This window comes from Bombina bombina, chromosome 8 (assembly GCF_027579735.1).
Source record: "Bombina bombina isolate aBomBom1 chromosome 8, aBomBom1.pri, whole genome shotgun sequence".
NCBI classification, from domain to species: domain Eukaryota; kingdom Metazoa; phylum Chordata; class Amphibia; order Anura; family Bombinatoridae; genus Bombina; species Bombina bombina.
The window spans coordinates 268662754-268669829 of NC_069506.1; positions in this window are offsets into that span (position 1 = coordinate 268662754).

The following is a 7076-nucleotide window of genomic DNA, read 5'->3' on the forward strand; positions in this document are numbered from 1 at the left end:
ACCTCCACCATGGAAGGTACATCAAAATACTTGTTTAGCTTGCTAGACTTCTTAGGATTGACTACGACTGTGGTGTCGGAGTCGTCCAAGGTAGCCAAAACCTCCTTAAGTAACAAATAGAGGTGTTCCAGCTTAAACCTGAAGGATACAACTTCAGCATCAGAAGAAGGAATTACACTGTCTGAATCTGAGATTTCACCCTCAGATGCTACCAAAGTATCCTCTTCCTCAGATTTCTGGGAAAGAGCCTTCGGGATAGCCACGACTGTGTCAGAAACCTTACTCACTGATTCTTTACATTTCCTCTTGCGCTTTCCCTGCAGCATGGGAAAAGCAGACAATGCATCAGATACCGCAGAAGACATGAGGGAAGTGATGTCTTGCAAAGTAACTCCAGGCGGAGCTTAAGAGGAAGCGCAGGGCACTGCATGTGTGGACGATAGCATTTGGGACACATGAGGAGAAAGCTGCGGCATATCTTGAACATTGTCAGAAGACTCCTAGACAGTATCCGCCTTAGAGAATGTTAGCTCAAAAAACAGTCTATCCCTGTAATTTAAAGTTCTCTCAATACATGAGGCACAGAAAGGGATTGGTGGTTCCACGTTTGCATCAAAACATAAAGAACATGTAACATCTTGCAGGGCGGCCTCTTGGTCCATCTTTATTCACAAATGAACAGATTAAAATTAAATAAACTTATATTTTAATTTGAAATTACCACACACGCAAAAAATGTTACTGTCTCTTTAAATGTTAAAGGGACACTGAACCCAAAATGTTTCTTTTGTGATTCAGATAGAGCATGAATTTTTAAGCAACTTTCTAATTTACTCCTATTATCAAATTTTCTTTATTCTCTTGGTATCTTTATTTGAAGAATCTAAGTTTAGATGCCGGCCCATTTTTGGTGAACAACCTGGGTTGTCCTTGCTGATTGGTGGAAAAAATCCATCCACCAATCAAAAAGTGCTGTCCAGAGTTCTTAACCCAAAAAAAGCTTAGATGGCTTTTATTTCAAATAAAGATAGCAAGAGAACGAAGAAAAATTGATAATAGGAGTAAATTAGAAAGTTGCTTAAAATTGCATGCTCTACACAGTTATATAAATTCGGTAACAAATCGGGTAAGCTATTAGCAAAATTAATAAAAAACTCTAAAGGCTCAACGGTAATTGAATCTATATCAGTTAACGAGAAAGTAACCACTCACCCCGAAGAAATTTCTGAGTCTTTTTACAATTATTATAAAGCAATTTATTCCTGCTCCAACATGGAGATAGAATATCAGGGACATTTTTGGGAAGATATGTCTCTATTAAAGATTAGCCCTGAAATCAATCTTAAAATTAACTCCCCTATTCTAGAATCAGAAGTAAACCAAGCTATACAAGCATTAAAACTAGATAAAGCTCCAGGCCCAGACTTCCTCCCAAATGAAATTTATAAAAATTTAGCATCAATTTTTCTCCCACACTTAACAAAACTATTTAACAATTTTTATAGGGAGAACACCCAGATTCCCCCTAATTTTGTGGCATCACAGACAATACTCATTCTCAAACCAGGTAAAGACAAAAATAAAAAAGAATCGTATAGACCAATCGCCCTCTTAAATACCGATTATAAATTATTCACCTCCATCCTAGCAAAAAGACTCCAAGAAGGACTAGCTGAAATTATACATAAGGATCAAGCAGGGTTTCTTTCTAACCGTAGCTCTGCAGCAAAAATCAGACAATTACGCTTGACCATTGATTATTTTAAAAACGCTGATAGCAATATTTTAAAAGATTACCCTGATGCAGCAATATTGGCTATCGACGCCGAAAAAGCATTTGATAGCGTTAATCATAACTACTTACTAAACTCCCTACAGCAATTTGGGTTTAAGGGGGAATTCTTAAGTCTAATCAATAAATTATGCCTCCACTCATCTACAAGGTTAATTATTAATGGCATAAAATCAAATATAATTAAACTAAATAGAGGCACCCGGCAAGGGTGCCCTCTATTACCTCTGCTTTTTAATATAGCAATTGAACCATTAGCCATTAAAATAAGGCAACAACTTGATGGTATAAAAATCCAAGGGAATGTAACGAAATTGGCATTATACGCAGATAATCTCCTGTTATATATCTCAAACACTTCCTCAAATATCCCAAAGCTCATCAAGATAATTGAGGCATTTGGTAGAATCTCTGGGTATAAGGTCAATAAACTTAAATCCGAATTACTCTGGTTAAGAAAAACAGAACATTCCTTAGCAGAAATTCCCTTTAAAACAGTGACAGACTCATTCAGATATCTTGGGATCAAGGTTTCTGCAGATCCTAGGGAATGGTATTCCTTAAACATCTCCCCAATGCTTCTTCAGATCATTACACACATGAGGAGCTGGCAAAACTTACCCCTGTCCATATCAGGACGTGTCGCACTGTTTAAGATGGTACTTCTACCAAAAATGCTATATCTATTACAAAATCTGCCCATTCTTTTGAGATCATGCGACATCAAAAAATTTAATATGGCAGCTAGACACTTTATATGGCAATCTAAAAAACCAAGAATATCTCTCCCCAAATTATCACTCCATAAACAATATGCAGGCTTGGCATTCCCGGACCTGCAAGCATATAATTTAGTTTTTCTTGCCCGAATTGTAATGGGATGGATTACAGAGACGGATCACTTCACAGATAATAAGTTAGAACATAATATGATCCATCCTTTCTCACCTACAGCACTGATACATCTATCTTATAACCTAATTCCCAAGCAGGTAAAGTTATTTAAATCCATATATACAATAATCCAAGCTTGGAAAAAAATTGGTAAACGGGTAGAATTGGATATACTAATTCCAAAATTCCAAATTTTTCTAGGGAACCCGGAATTTCAGGAAGGGATACAATCGCCCATCTTTAGGAACTGGCGTAGTAAGGGTCTTTATCTCGTATCACAATTCATTAATGTAGCAGCAAAAAATATCAAATCCTTTGAGGAACTAAAACAAGAATTTGAATTAAATAATCAGGATTTCTTTGCATACCTGCAAGCCAGACACTATACTCAACAGTTAGTAAGAAACTTCTCGTGGAATTGGACATGGAAATCATTAGATAACTGGTCAATTTTGGTCAAGGCAGGCCATCTCTCCATATCTACATGGTACTCAACCCTGACATCATACAGGGGGGAGGCTAACCTTGAATATATAGCTCAGAAATGGATCTCCCTTACCCTAGATAATACAATTCAGACCCTACAAATAGCACGATCCCTATCAATATTATTCAGTACAACCTTAGAAGAAACATGGAGAGAATCACATATCAAATTGATTTATCATACATATTATACTCCAGAAAAAGGACTTAGATGGCACAATAAAAATTTTTATAGTTGCCCAAAATGCAGTTATTTAGCTGCAAACTTAATCCACATGATATGGGGATGTCCCAAAATACAGCAATGTTGGTTGAAACTACAACATTGGCTATTAAGAACACTTAAGGTATCTCCCTTTACATTTTCTTTAAACATTATTCTTTTCTTAATGCAGGAGAAGCTACCCTTAAAAGAACTCAAGATAATTAACCTAGCCATATTAGCAGCTAGAAACTTAATTTTTAGAAAATGGAAAAATAACTTCTCCCCAACAATCTCGGAAGTTAAAAATTATCTCAAAAAACAATATATAATCGAGCAGTTAATAACAGATTTAAACTCTGATCAAGAAATAACACTCTTCTTTAACAAGTGGTCAAAATTTATTAAAATATTTCCTCCTAACGAAATAGATCAACTGATCTTTCCATTTAGAAACTCGGAAATAGTTTTACTGGACATTTGGTAGGAGGTTAGGAGAAGGAGAGGGGTAGGATATTTTATTATGATTGTTTTTTTGTTTTTTTTCTCCTTTTCTCTCTCTCTTCCCTCTTCTCTAGATATATACAGACACACATAGGTATATATATACCATGATCGTCTGCATCAATAAGTCTTCTTTTCCTTAAACGCAATAAATTAGAAGAAAATATTATTCATTAATGAAACAGAAATGATTATACAAACGTCTGTAGCAGGAAAAGAGACATGATGTTTTTTTTAATTTATCAATTCAGGTACAGCGTATTCTTTCATGCTACATAATAAGCTTATACATATGTTTAGCATATTCATAGTTAGGAAAATATTAGAAAATATGAGGTTAAGTATAGCTTTTACATGTCTGGAGTTATCTTTCTTTTTTTATTTTTCTCTTTTTTGGCAAGGCTCTAGACATGATCTTGTATTCTCAACGAAGTGTATGTTGTGATCTCCCTTAATTCTGTAGATATATGATTTTGACATGTTTTATTTACGATGTACCTTGCCTTTAACCTCAATAAAAAGTATATAAATAAAAAAAAAAAATTGCATGCTCTATCTGAATCACAAAAGAAAAAAAATGGGTTCAGTGTCCCTTTAAACATAACTTTTTTTATTTTTGCTTGCAAATTGTCACAATATATTCCGGACAACCTCTACACCTCAACTGAGCTTTGCTGAGGTGCCTACCTTCCTTGCTGCCACTGGAGCACAACGTTTTTTTAACAGATCTGAGGCTGTTCTCCCGCATCACCATAGCGCAGCATACAAGAACTTGTTTAACTTCCTATCTACCAAACCGCTGCTCTCCGTAACACCGGAAGTGAAGTGGGAAAGAGGCGCACAACAGAAATTGCTGCCTCAGCTAGCTCCGCTGATCGTGGGCGTATCAAAAATTAACCTCCCGGTCGGCAAATGTCTTCTAAAATAATGCCGCCGGGAGTAAGGGAAACGCACCAAACACCATGAGCCACAATCTCCTCATCCCCAGTACCTGCCATTACTGCCATCATAACATAATTCCCAAACTCCAAAGGATAATGTCTATTGTGTCCCATATTAAAATTAAAGTGCCAAAGCTTTCCTGTATTCCCAGAAAAAAATAAATTCAGCACTTACCTTTAGAAATCTGCCCAGCAGCAAGGCAGCTTACTAGGTTTGAGAGGCCTGCTCCCTCACATGGACTTGTGGAAAAGAAACGACGACTGAGTAATCTTACTCAGGCTTTTGTCAGGGTACCTGTAAGTAACATTAAATAAACTACAGATATATCATAGATATTTGATATTTCATTTTGTAGCTAAAAATCCAATGTATTATGAGATGGTCTTGGCTGGGTGAGACCCCCCCCCCCCCTTCTTCCTAATTATAATGCATCCAGGTGAGAACAAAGAAAAGACATTTGGTCTAATTAAGTTCAGGCAATCATTTCAAAGAAAGACAAATTAGTTCAAAAAAATATCAGACATAAGATACGCTTCTCCTAATTAAGATAACATTTAAGTTATTTCAAAGAGAGAGCATCTATCTCATTACCTTGGTCACAGGAACCCCTGTGGGTTATAGACGGTCCGTCTGTGAGAATGTTTGAATCTACAAATATTTTCAAAGGAAATAGTCTTATGCACATAGGTGCTAAATTGACACCTGCTGTATATTGAATCCACAAGTTCTAGACGGCATGTCTAGATGAAAGATGGCTAGCTAAACAGAGACAAATGTGGCATTGCAACTGAAATTCATTTTAAAATACAACCTATATAATTTTAAATACTATATTAAATGTCTATATGGGGATCTGGGGAAATGCAATTCAGATTGTAATAAATTAAATGAATAACTGCATTAGTATATATAAAATGCTTAAGTTATTTCAAAATAAATACAGTTTCTCTGTGTTCCAGGAATCTAATGGAAAATGACAGGAAGAACCTTAATGGATATAAGATTATCTATTTGTATAACAGTAAAAATGAATATGTATAACTATAGATATAAAATATCCAAGTTATTTCAAGAATTACTACCATATTTCTTTATATTTTTCCAGGCATCCAATAAGTACATAGATAATATGATGTTTCATATTAAAATAATCCGGATGAATAATATGACATAGTCCAATACACTTGGAACATGTGACTTGTTAATATAAATAAATTATAGTATTTTAAATAAACATTTTTAAAGAAATGTTTTTACTGTATTAGCAGTGTTAAAAAAAATGAAACTGTTGTCTCTATCTGCTGCCCCCGATGGCCTAAATCCAGTATTACAGCCAAAAGGCATTTGGCTGTTAAATATATGCAAACCCCAGTAGCCAATCAAATGTTTCGACTCGAAGGGCCAATCCATGCTAAGCTTAAAATAAAAAGGGATGGGACTATATTGCAGAAAAAAGAAAAACTCTGTGCTGAATTTTGGACTGACTAAAACTGCTGCGATCCAGTCTATTATAAAGCAACCTGGGCATATCTTTTTATCCATCTTGCAAAAATTACCTCTTTCAATTTATGAGGCGAAATTTGATTGATTGGAGAAACTCTGGAAGTTAAAACATTAATTGTTTATGTTGGTAATGCATGACGGTTGTTTATCTTTAATATTTTAGACAAAGGTAATTGGTAAGTCAAATCGCAGTTAGTTTTAAAAGGGTATTTTGTATTTTAGTTTGCATTCATAGTCCTGTGTAGTCTTAACTAGTCACTCTTGTATGCTAAGTAATTAATTTATTTGCTAGATAAATATCCTTTGGGTTGCATATTTCTTAGTCAGGCCCATTATTGTAGTAAATCTCTCTAGTGTGTAATTTATCTCTGCAAATATATATCTATATTTTAGAATTTACTTTATTGCTGCTAAAGAATTTATTTCATCTCAGATAACTTAGCATAGAAATTGACTGGTAAAGTGTATTTTTCTATTGTTTAACTAAGCACTGCTAAAGTTAGTGGCTCATATCTTGGTAGATGCAAAGATCACAAAAGATACCTTATTTATTAACCTTATTCGCAGTTGAATTTCATTAAAATACCACAATGAGTACAATATAAGATCACACTGATTCCTCCCCAGCACAAATGTCAGTATCGTTCACTGCACCGTGCCTGGATCTGATCAGTGCTCTTACTCACTAAAGTTTTGGGGGCAACTGCCAAGCCGAACTCCAGCACTGCTGGAGCCCACACTCTACTGTGCTTT